Source organism: Pelodiscus sinensis, chromosome 11 (assembly GCF_049634645.1).
Source record: "Pelodiscus sinensis isolate JC-2024 chromosome 11, ASM4963464v1, whole genome shotgun sequence".
Lineage (NCBI taxonomy): Eukaryota > Metazoa > Chordata > Testudines > Trionychidae > Pelodiscus > Pelodiscus sinensis.
Window position 1 is genome coordinate 46,866,261 of NC_134721.1, and position 13,073 is coordinate 46,879,333.

General features: G+C 44.9%; 1 protein-coding gene and 1 long non-coding RNA gene across 9 annotated transcripts in view; one reads left to right on the forward strand and one right to left on the reverse strand.

Moving 5' to 3' along the window:
- ATG7 (autophagy related 7) overlaps positions 1-13,073 on the forward strand; it is a 179,067-nt gene that overhangs the window by 100,402 nt on the left and 65,592 nt on the right. The gene's annotated exons all lie outside the window — the stretch shown is intronic.
- LOC142830981 (uncharacterized) lies at positions 42-8,491 on the reverse strand. The gene is made up of 3 exons (XR_012906560.1): positions 8,193-8,491; positions 7,764-7,906; positions 42-799 (listed from the first exon to the last, which is right to left on the reverse strand). It is a non-coding gene; the product is annotated as an uncharacterized LOC142830981 (long non-coding RNA).

A 13,073-nucleotide genomic window follows, 5' to 3' on the forward strand; every position in this document is an offset into this window, starting at 1 on the left:
GCACTATGGTGCTTCTCGTGGATGCATTGCTGTGAGTCTGGCTGCACTTTCTGCAGGGTGCTATCCGGGAGGTCCATTGGGGAGCTGTCAGTATCCAGGAGGCCCTGTGGGAGAGCTCCACCCTGAGGAGCACTAAGAGTTTCCCTGGTCTGCCCCACTGGGGGCTTGTGCCTCATTCCTCCCTCATGTCCTCCCACTTACCCACCCTCCCCCCAACCCCTCTTCCTGATGTCAAATAAAAACACGTTTTTTCATAAATACAAACTCTCTTTAACAAAATGAGGGGGGAGGATGAAACTCTGGTGAGACTGGGGAAAGGAGGAGGGAGAGGGGAGGAGAGAGGGGGGGAAACCTGGGAGGAGGGAGCTGGAAGGGGGAAGAAGGGAGAGGGGAAGCTCACAGGTGGGGGTTTCACCGGGCCAACTGTCTCCCAGCACAGCGGGTGCGGGGGCCTCAGCATCCCCAGGAGGATGGGGATGGAGGGTGAGGAGGGTGTGAAGGGAGAAGCGGGAGGGGGAGGAGTGGAAGGAGAAGTGGTAGCTGGGGAGGCAGCAGGCGCTGGATAAGCAGGAGGCAGCACGCTCTGAACCAGGGTCTGCAGGTGTTGGCAGATGGCACAACCCTGGGCAAACAGCTCCCACCAGAATTCCCAATCTTCTTGCAGCCAGTGCTGCACGGTGCGGTCAGGGCTCGCAGAGTCCCCAGGTGCTGCTGTCGGTACCCCTGCAGTGTTTGCGTGGTCGGGTGCAGGAGCATGTCCCAGGCGGGGTGGTGCGCCCTGCACACGCAGCTGGTGCAGCTGTGGAGAAAGAAGAGAAGTTGACAGTTCTCCTTGGGGACACTGTGGGTGAAGCCAATCCCCCCTCTGCGAGGTGAGAATGGCCATGCCCTGCACCGTCAGAGCCGATGTGCTTGCACAGAGGCCATGTTCGAAATGTCCAGCTATCCCTGGGAGTGGGAGCTGCCCTGAGACCGCACCCATGCCCCTGTGCTGTGTATAGTGTGGCTGAGATGCAGGGGAGATGTCCTCTGCCTCTGTGTAGAGGGGGGCTTGTGAAGGGAGGGCATCCTGCTGTGTCCCACCCTGGGGTCAGGAGCATGTCATGTCTCTTCATGCATGCATGTGGCTATCAGGCCAATGCCCCTGTGTGGCAGCCAGCTGGAGCCACTTGCCCAGGGGTGGCGTGGTACATGCTTGCATGTACGCAGGTTGCTGCGTGATCCGTGGTAAGCAAGGCCGACGCATGCGGGACCTGGTCTCCCTCCCCACCCCCTGCCAGTAAGGGGACAGTGATGGCACTAACATGTTGTGGCCTCCCCAGATGACCCTGGTAATTCTGCTGCTGGAACAGCTTGGGGGTCCTGGCGGTATGGCACCCTCCCTCTCGGCTCCTGCGGCTCCTCCTCCACACTCTGGTCAGGGCCCTCTGCTTCCGGATCAGTGTCCCGTGGGGTGGCATGGACCATTCCACCACCCCAGGATGCGGTCCAGGTCACCAAAATAGGAGCAGGTATCTGCCCCTGTTGGGGAGCTACCCCATGTGGCCCTGGCATACGCCAGCCGTAAATCTTTTATTTTCATGCACACCTGCTCCTGGGTGTGCATGTGCCCTTTTGTGGCCATGGTGGCAGCTATCCGGCCGTAGACGGCTGCATTCCTCCATCTAGTGTGGAGATCATGGACATTGGAGGCATCCCCCCCAAACTTCAATGAGGTCCATGATGTCCGTACCAGTCCAGGAAGGCGCCCGCTGTCTCCGGCCCCTGGCTGGCTCCTGGGAGCTGGTGGACTGGGCGGTGGACAGCTGGCTGGCACTGGCTGCCCGGCTCATTTTGGGGCCACTGGGTCAGGGGCAGCGACTGCCAGAGTCTACCATTTTAAAAGCTCCGAAGCTGTGGGAGAGGAGAGGAGTTTTCCTGGTTTGGCCCAGAATGGGCACCAGGGGAAACTGGGAAGGGCTGGAGGCCCCCTATTTCGAAATAAGCAGCTACACAGCGCTTATTTTGAAATAAGCGCTCCGCTAGTTCGAATTAAGTTCGAAATAGTGGTTTGGCTGTGTAGATGCTAGGAAAGTTAATTCGAAATAACAGCTGTTCTTTTGAATTAACTTTGATGTGTAGACATACTAACTCTAATAAAATCAGAGTATTTATGAAAAACAAAGATCCAATAGGCTGGAAATTAGAATAACATAGAGCCTATTTACCAGGAATAATCATTACTAACCTCTTTCTTTGTTCCACGGTGTCTCCTGTATTATAATGTTCTCTTTGTTGCATTTTTGTCATTCCTGGCGCTTTCAAAACAATAAGAATGAATCTTTTTTCAGAGGGTAAAGTTTTGTATAAATTGTTTTATAGAATGTGCACAACAGAGTGTATGTGCTACTATTTCTTCTGATTTTTTGTTACCCTTAATGACTCACTTGTGTAAATTGCTTATTTGAAGCCAATGTACTTGCACAGTAAGGCTGCTACACCTTATACTGGTGACTTTTTGGGGAGCATTGACCAATGCATTATGAGGCTTACTCGGGGGCATGGTGATCACTGAGCTACCTTCTGGGTAGCTGATTTGCAGCATTCAAGGTCTGGAAAGAGGGGGTAGGAGCAGGGACGGAGCAGGAATCAGCAGATTCATGGCCCTCTGAAAGTGCTGTGAGTGAGCAGGAGGAAGTGTGGGGCTGCAGTGTGAGAGAGGCACATGGGGGAGGGGAGCAGGCAGAGATGCACAGACCACAGGTAAGGGCCTCTGTGTGCAATAAGTTGCCCACCACTGACTGACACACTAACTCACTCTTTGTATCTCAAACTTTTTAAATCTGGCAACCCTGGGAGAATTTTTGGACTATGGGAAGATGCTGGGGTGGGGTCTGGGAGGGAGGGTGGGAGATGGGGAGTGGGTGCCTCTCTCCCAGGAGGCCCACATGGCTCCACATTCCCCCACCACTCTCAGGCACTGGCCCCCACTGCTCCCATAGCTATAGGAATAGCCTCCGGAGAAGTGCTTCATTGTGCTGCCGTTCCTCCAGTGCACAGAGATGCTTCCTCTGCCCCCTGCTGGGGTCCGAATTATGGGTGTTCCCAGGTGTATAAAATTCTCACAGCAAAATGACTGACCAAATGCTATTATATTATCAACTACAGTTGATTAATAACATAGTAAAATCATCCTGATTGGTTAATAACTTAGATGGGTTAATAATTAAATCTCAGAGTTTTAATATCATGGTGATGCAAAGAGCTGCAGGAGATGCATTAAAGAGCCACTTGAGGCTCACAAACCTCAATTTGAGTATCACTATATTACATAAAGCATTTCTGTTGACATTGAGTTTTATGAATCTATTATCTTCCCTACACAAGTATGATACCTACTTGTAGATCTGCATTTATTCTTACTGTAGAGTTTAAGTGCCTTAAAGTATGCAAGATTTTTGTATTTACTGGATGGGTAGTTTACAATTTTTAATATCATTCATCCTGTAATATTTTGATATTAGCAATGCCACTTTATAAATGTTGTAATTCATCTTTTTAAATCTACAAATATAAAATATGTTAGTAACAACACACATTAAGAGCAAGAATCTGAATTGCATTAAATCGGAAAGTAAATTTTACTCCCCTTCAGGAAAAAAATGTCATCCAAAATACTAGCTTTTATATTTCAGAGAATGAAGCATTTCCCTCTCTAATAACATAAAATGCATTATGTATGAAAGGTATTACAGACATCTGATATGACTTCATTGGAATGGCAATTTATTGCTTGGCAAAGTAAATAATACAATTAACACATGTTTCTGCTGGGTCTTTTGAAACGACATTAAGTTTCTGGCTTCTGCATCTCACATCTGGTTTTAATATGAGTGCTGTGGAACTTTTTTTTCACAACAGTTAGATATTTATGTACAGCTTCATGAACAGTCATGATGAAACAGATGGCTTTAGAGGCTAATAGAAGCTGTGGGAAACTCCCACACCAGCACTGAGATCTTATTTCCACAAGAGACGGTTCATTTTGGGAGCAGACCCAGCTTACTTATGAATTCCATCTCTATTTCCTGAAATACTTTTTCAGCCCACTCCTAATCTTAACTTGCTCAGCATGCATCTAGTTTTTATAACCAAAGACATATCTTCACTCTTAAAAATTTGAAGCATAGGGGTCAGAGGAAAAATGCCCCAAAATGAACCACTTCCAGGCTTTACCTTGTCCTGGTCCTTACAATAAAGAGTTGTAAATTACAGTGCATCTCTAAAATCTGCTACTGTTCATGCCATCCAGTTCAGGCATAACTGCAAAGTGTGTAATGTTTAGTTAGTTTTCAAAATGTATTAGATTTAATGTATCCTAAAATGATAGTTTTCTTGTTAGAAATATCACTACGAGGTAGTGAAGAGGCACCTGTACTGATGTGCTAGATTGCAGCTGTTAAAGACTGAAGCTATGTGTACACTGAAAAGGTTTAGTAACAAAATGCTGTTGACATGCAAAAGTCAGCAGAAGTGAAAACTGGTCAAACTATTTTTTCTGCCTCCCATTGTTAACATTTCATGGCCACATTGCTGGCTCCCCTGTCGACAGATAGAGCAAAACAATGTGGTTAAGCATCCCACAGTGCAGTGTTGTGGGAAGGCAGAGCTAATCCCTGTGCTTCTTGGGATTCTCTCCAAGTTCTCCCACAGCATTCACAGCTGCTGGGAGCAGCATCATGAGTAGCTCTGTGCAATCTCTCCAGCCCTACCCCTGCAGCAGCACAGCAATCTCTCCAGCCCTACCCCTGCAGCAGCAGTCTGCCTTATGCTGTGCTTCTAGCAGACAGAATGGGAATATTCCAATGATTTGCTCTTTTTATTTGTTCCCCAAACAGAGCAGTTCACTCAGCTGTCTGATACTTCCCAGGGCTTTGAAAGGGGAGGAGTGCATGCCTACAGGGCAGCAGAGATCACAAAACAGTGAGCAGAGCCATCACGGCAAGCATAGTGGAATACTGGCAGAAGTCAGTTCTCTCAACTAATTTAAAAACTACAGCATCCACACAGGCTCTTTGTTAACAATAAAAGGCGGGGAAAAGACAAAAGTCTCTTGCAGAGTTGGAAGTGGTTTATTGTCAAAACTGTGTATTCTTCTTTGAGGAGTGTCCCTGTGAGCGCTCCAATGTAGGTGTTTCGGTGCCCCTGAACCTCTAATTGGAACTTTTTGGCAGCAGTATGTCCCCTAGGTACTAGCGTGCACGTGTAGCACTGCTTATGACATAGTGAGCGTGCCAACGCGCATGCGCTGTCAACCATCACCTCAGTTCCTTCTCAACCGCTCCTCGTTTGGTCAGAACAGAGCAACGCTCCATAATAGAATAGCTAGAGTTGATAGATTTGTATTAATTGTTAGTTATTAGTGTACAGTTTAATTAGTTTTAGCAAGTTACTCACGTTTCTTCCCCCTCCTCTCCATTAGTGTTAGTTTAAAAAAAAGAACAACTTTTTTATTCTATAGTTCTTGTAGTTAGTTTATATATGCCAGGTTCACCAGGCTTCAAGACATGCCTGACTTGCAGGATGTCCATTCCTATCTTGGATGGACATGCCCAGTGCATCAGATACCTGGGTAATAACCGTTCACCAAAATCCTGCCACCACTGTAAAAAGCTCTCAGCCAGGTTGTTTGGCCAATACTGACACTTCACTCTGTTCTCTAAGGGGCAGCACTCAAAACTCTTGGTATGTACGTCCCCCAACAGAAGGAAAAAGTCAATCGAATGTATATGCCCCATGGAAGAGCGACATTCTATCCACCCCAGAAACCCTATGACTTTAGGTGCCGCCAGAGACATCAGAAGCGGAGATAGCCATAGGATCAGCAAACTACGCCCCAGTCCGCCAATGGCAGGCAGACGTTTTGAGCCTCTCGTCGGGAGTTCATTATAGTTGCCTCATGCTAGAAGTTACAGATTCAGTCTTTTTATGACACCTGAGCTGCAATAACAATAGACAAGTGGGTCCTAAAGGTCCTGGACAAAGGCCTAGCAATCCCATTCATCAGCTTCCTGCCAGCCCAACCCCCTTTCACGCATGAGAACTTTTCAGGGACCCTTCTCACGAGCCCCTATTACAGCAAGAAATAAACAAACTGCTACAAAAAGGGAGCAATAGAAATCATTCCAGAACATCACAGAGGAAAGGGGTTCTACTCCAGATACTTTCTCTCACCAAAAAGTTGGAAGGATGGAGGCCCATATTGGACTTATGCAGGCTGAACAAGTACTTAAGAGAGCAACGATTTACTGTGGTAACACTGGCAAAGATCATTCCTGCATTATGAAAAGGAAACTGGATGTTGTCCCTCGACCTTCAGGATGCATATTTTCATATTGCAATAAGACCGTCTCACAAGAAATTCTCAGATTCATGCTAAACAGTCAACACTATCAGTACCGAGTGCTCGGCCTCTCAGCGGCTCCCAGGGCCTTCTCCAAAATTCTGGCCGTGGCAGTCGTGCATCTAAGAAAATCAGTCAAAGAAACCATCCCTTACCTGGACTATTGTCTGATAGTAGCTCCAACTGAACAGCAGGCCAAACAATCCATAGCAGCCACAATCCAGCTTTTTACAGAGCTGGAGCTACAAATAAACGCACAGAAGTCCAACCTGACACCATCGTAAGAACTCAAGTTTATAGGGGCCACACTCGATTGTATACAAGCACAAGTGCGGCTACCTCTTCCAAGATTCCATGCGCCCACCACATAAGCACAATCTGTCATACACAGACAATGCCTGCAGTTACTAGGTCACATGTCAGCAACAACTTGCATAGTTCCTCATGAAAGGTTACGCATGAGAACTTTTCAGGCCGGGTTGTGCACTTGCTTCTCATTGCACAAAATCACAGTCCCACAAACGGGGTCAACACAACAACCTCTGCTCAAGTGTTCCTTTCCACCAGCCAATTCCACCAATCCACATCACAATCGACACTTCACTGGAAGGTTGGGGAGCCCATATGCAGGCTCTCACTATCCAGAAGACATGGTCTCCCAGGGAGTCGAGCATGCACATCAACATATTCGAGTTAAAAACTGTAAGAATGGCATGCAAACACTTTCTCCCTCTAATTCAGGGCAAGGTCGTCAAGGTGTATCTTGTGTATATAGTATCAGAGGGGTAGCCGTGTTAGTCTGGATCTGCAAAAGTGACAAGGAGTCCTGTAGCACCTTATAGACTAACAGAACTATTGGAGCATAAGCTTTTGTGGGCAAAGACCCACTTCGTCAGATGCAAGATGTATATAGACTACACCGCCTGCATGTTCTACATAAACCAACAGAGCAGAGCCAGATTACATCAGCTATGCAATGAAGCAGTTGCCCTGTGGACATGTACATACTTCATCAAATAGACACATCCCTGGTATATCTCCCAGGCAAACAAAATGCCACAGCAGGCCAGCTGAGTCATTGTTTTCACCAGAAGCACAAGTTGGAGATTCACCCTCAAACCCTGAATTCCATCTTCCATAGGTGAGGCTTTGCGGAAATAGACTTACTCGCAACATTACTCAATTCCAAATGCCCTAAGTACGACTCCAGGGTGGGCCTGGGCAGGAACTCCATGAGTGACACCATGATCAATGACTAGCTTTACAGACTTTTGTATGCCTTTCCACCCTCAGAGGCAAGGTCATTCACAAGATAAAGCACGATTAGGTGAAGGTGATTATGATAGCACCTGCATGGCCCAGACAGACAAGGTTCCATTACTTGTTGCAGATGTCAATTGCTCCTCTGATTCCTCTTGCTCTATGGCCAAACATAGTCTACCAGGACCAGGGCTGGGTTCTGCATCCAGATGCTCACAAGCTTCATTTGGCTCCTTCACGGTTAACAGTACAACCCTTCACCTGCTAGGAAGAAGTACAAAACATAATCCTTACTTTACACAAACAGAGCACAAGGAAAACTTACCTGTACAAATGGCAGCGTTTTCCCAATGGGCTACTTGCTCTTTAGCACACCTTTCCATGAAGGTAGCATTTTTCATAGCAATTACGACAGCCAGAAGGGTCAGCAAACTAGCCACCCTCATGGCCTACCTACCATTTACAACATTCTACAAAGACAAAGTCGTACTAAGACCATATCTGAAATTCTTCTGAAGATAGTCTCATGTTTCCATCCCTATATACTTACCAGTCTTCCATCAGAAGTCTCATCCGGCCACCAACGTGATACGGTTCCCTTCTGCAGGGGGTGGAGTTGTGCCTTGGCGCCCTCTGCTGGGGGCGCGCCCAGCCCACCGGCCGACGCTAATCCCCGCGGCTGTGGGGCTCCGCTCCTCGTGGTGCTCGGCGGGCGCACCTTCCCACCGGCACGCCGGTGAGGCAGCCCCTCTCGGGAAATCTGCTGGGGCTGGGGCCGCTGCCCGCCCCATTCTAGTGCGGGCCGCTGCCGGCCCGTCACACAGGGACTGAACTGCTTGTCTGCCTTCCTTTCTAGCTCCTAAAATGCTTTTAATGCCGAGCCGCAGCTGGGACTGAGCCAGGCTGCTGACAAGCCTGCTAAAAAATGTACTGGCGGGGTGGGGGGAGGAGAATGCATATAGTTTATCGCATTAACCAGTAAGCTTTTGTTTATCGGTTATTCTGTTAATCGGCTATACTATTACATCCCTATTATGGACCTCTCAGTGGATTTTCATCTTCTTTAGTACTAACCGTTTTACAAGAGTCCAGTCTATTTCTGTGGCATGGTTGAAAAATGTTTCAGTTGTTGAAATTTATAGAGTTGCAAATAGGATTTCAGTACATACTTTTGCTTAACGTTAAGCCTTGATTCATGCTTCCAGATCAGATGCTGCAGATGGCAATATCGTTCTGTCTTCAAATTTAGAACCAGCTCCTAAACTTCTCTTCTCTTCTCTTCTCTTCTCTTCTCTTCTCTTCTCTTCTCTTCTCTTCTCTTCTCTTCTCTTCTCTTCTCTTCTCTTCTCTTCTCTTCTCTTCTCTTCTCTTCTCTTCTCTTCTCTTCTCTTCTCTGTCTGCTGAAAAACATATCCATAGGGACACTACTTGAAGGAGAAAAGGGTACAGTGTCTTATGCAGTAGTAGGAGTTCTTCCTGGGTGCTTCACTACCTGTTCATCCTCATGAAGGGGTGCTCTAATACCCACTCATCGTCCCCTCTGCTTCAGAGCTCTATCTCACACGACTTTGTGGTAGAGAAGGAACTGAGCACAGTTCACTTGTGCAGTGCCATCTATCATTTGTATGAAGCTGTCTGGAGTGCACATGGCAGCTGAAAAGGCACTGGTACTCCTTTGTACATAGCTTTTTCCACATCATCTGTTACCTCTCCCATTCAGTAAGGGTCCCACACCTTCCCTGACCACCTCCTTATTGCTAACATGCCTGTAGAAACCTTTCTTGTTACTTTTCACATCCCTGGCTAGTTGCAATTCCAGTTGCACTGTGTACTTCCTGATTAAATCTCTGCATGCTCAAGCAATACTCTTCCCTAGTCATCTTTCCAAGTTTCCACTTCCTTTTTGTGCACAAGCTCACAAAACATTCTGTATAACAGGGTAGGGTTTCTCTTTACGACAAATCTGTAGTCCACCTTTTTTCAGCAGAAAGGGTTTCTGGGTAAGTAAGGGCCTACCAAATTCACATCCATGACAAATGTGTTGCTAACATTGAAATCTAATAATTCCTATGAAATCTGATCTCCTCAGTGAAACCTGGGTAATGTAGGGGGATTGCAGCATTACCACCCCACCTAGTACAGTAGCCTTGCAACCTCCCATGGCTCCCTTTTAGGTCAGGGACTCCACTATTACAACACTACAAAATTTCAGATTTTAATATGTGAAACTATGAAAATTATTCTTTTTAAAATCCTATGACCATGAAAATGATCAAAATGAGCTGTGTCTTTGCTGGAGCTCTATGTATAAGGGACTCTTGGAAGCTGTGACTTTTCACCTGGAAGTATAGAGTTAAGAAATCTGGGTGTATAGGTAGCTGGATCTATCCCTCAAAAGAGGGGGAGACTTTAAGGGAGCGTGGTCTGATGGCGGGGTTCTTTGGAGGGAGGGCCTTGAAATGTGCTTGCAAATGGCAAATAGTTTAAACTTCACTTTGCCTCATTTTATCTGTATTCTGCTCCTGACATTCCCCACTGGACTTCTGAAAATGTATTCTATAAGGCCAAAATAATCCCTGGGTATTCCTTTTGTGAAAACTGGATTTTTGGCTCTGTGAAACAGTCTATGTTTCTCCGTCTATAGTATGGCAGTACCTTTCTTGTGCTTGATTAGCCCAGACAGCAGTGCATATTTCTGCAGTGTAAATCACAAAATCTTATTTTATGACTTCATTTTACCTGCTCTGTATTCAAATGAGGACTTGTCACTAGTGACATTGCAGAATTGGAGAAAATATTTGAACAGAAATAGGAATTTAGGAATTGTCAGACTAGATCAAACTAATATCCTGTCTCTGACAATAGGCAGTACCAAAAAACCTTGCAGTAGATAACTGAAGAATAATTTGCTGTCAGAATGATACTTCTGAATACCTATTATTTAAGCAAACCCTCATACTAATTATTACTATACACTGTTTCTCTCTAAGCACAATGGTAGGTGCCGTATTGCACAAATAGAAAGGGGGCTGCAGCTGATTAAGGTGTCAGTCGTGCAGAAAGGACGTGTTACAGAATACCTGTACCTCCCACAGACTCATTTGTGTAACCATTAAATGACAGGCGTAATGAAATGTGGCATTTTCATGTCATCTAATCATTTTGTTGTATAACAATGAACAAAAATGGAACATTGGAACATGGCGAAAGTACAGAACTCCAGAAACATGCTGAAATATTTTGAAGCATATGTTTTATGTAATAAAGAAAATGTCAAAGTAAACACTGTCAGCCTCAGTTGTACTCTTTCAATCACATGAGTGTTGTGATATTATTTTCCAGTACCAACCCCATCTTTTTTATCATATGATAAATTTGCTTAATCATGGTATCATGCTGCATATTTCAGCAACTAGTTCGTTTTCTAAATTTTCCAGCTATTTATTTCCATCTATTTATAATTGTCATTTAACCTGAACCATAATTTTGGTTTAGTGTCTGAAGCACAGGAGAGAATTAAAATTTGCACATTTAGAATATTTTAATAGTTCATTTTCAGTAGTTTTAATAGGTGGGGTTTCAGAATATATCAATTACTTTTTTTGTATAGTTAAGACTCATTTAAAAAAATTGAGATATTTATAATAACTGGGGGAGGGGTTTAAATCTATCTTACTTCATTCCAATATGTTCTGTTATACTAATGAATAGGCTGCTTGAGCCACATTCTGTTAGTCACTTGTGAAGACTTAGAAATTACAAAATATGCAGAAATACGTTGATAAATCTTTATAATTACTTTCCAGATCTTATCCATCGCCTTCAAACTCACTCTTGCTTTCGCTATTCTAGTCACTATTTCCTTCTTACAGTCTAGATCATATGTCATGTTGCTCCCCAAATACGTGAACTTCTCTACTTTCTTCAGTTCGATCCCATCTATACTGATCTTCCTTCCTATTTCCTTATCTCCAAATACCATTGTCTTTGTTTTATCGATATTCATAATCAGTCCATACCGCTTCCCTTCCTCATTTACCACCTACACTGTTCTTGCTGGCTTCTCTCCATCTTCCTTGATAACTATATCATCTGTGAAGTTTAAGTTGTTAATTCTCATCCCATGCATCGATATCCCTTTTACCTCTTCCTTGATCTTGCCTATTGCTCTCTCTAGGTGCATGATGAAGATACTCAGCGATATCAGATCCCCTTGCTTGTCCCTCTACTCGTTCTAAACCAACTTCCCAACTCTCTGCACATTCTCACTGCTGCCTCTGCATTATTGTTGATATCCTTCAACAACCGTATCAGTCTGCTATCCGCTCCGTACGTCGCCAACACCACCCAAGTCACATCCTGTTCTTTACTGTCAAATGCCTTCTGAAAAACGATGAAGCAATTGTAGAAGTTCTTGTTCTTCTTTCACCGAGCTTTCTCCGCTATCAATCTTAGCAGATTGTATTGTATGTTAATCAAACCATACAACCATATCTGCTGTATGGTAATTCTGTCTTTCCTGAATCCCTCTTGCTCATCTGCTAGATGTTCTTCTGTCTGCGATCTCAGTCTCTCTGTCAGTATCATCATCAGCACCTTCCTTAGATGACTCGTTAAGGCAATCATTCTGTAGTTCTTGCACTCCAACGCACTTCCTTTCTCGTGTATTTTCACTAGCACAGATCTTGTCCATTCCTTAGTGCCTTCCCTTCTTTCCATGATATATTACATAGTCGGTGTATTTTCTGAATCATACTTTCTCTGCCATGTTTGATCATCTCTCCCGTGATCTTATCATTTCCAGGGCATATTCTTTAGTTGTTTCACTGCTCTTTTTACTTCCTCCTTCAAAATATCAGTCTTGCTCTCGATGCTGGGTGGTGATTTCTCTTTCAGTTCTTCGATCAGTCTCTGAGACACTCGGGTCCAACTGTGCTTTATACAGGTAGGTACAATATCTCGTCCATCGCTGCACAACCTTCTCCTTGTTCATGAGAACCTTATCATTCTCGTCTTTGATCGCCATCTGCTTCGGCTGCCACTTCCTATTAATATTCCTAATCATTTTGTATGCCTCCCTGATCTAACACTTGCCGTAATACCTGTCTATATCTTCACACTGCTCCTCTAACCACTTCGCCTCATCCATTCTGACTACTTTCCTCACCATTTTGCATTTCACTCTATATTGCTGTTCCGCCCTCTCAGAGATATCACTTCTGATCTTCAGTACTCTCTTCTCTTGGACCAACTTCAGTGTCTCCTGTGTAATCTTACTGATCTTCTCTTCTTCCGGAACCATCTGCTCAATTGCCTTTTCTATTGCAGTACCTATCTTTTGGACTCTCTTTGGCTTAGGCTTCTTCCTATATATTATCAGATCTGACAAGATCACAGCATAAATAATATGGCTGACAGATAATACAAATAA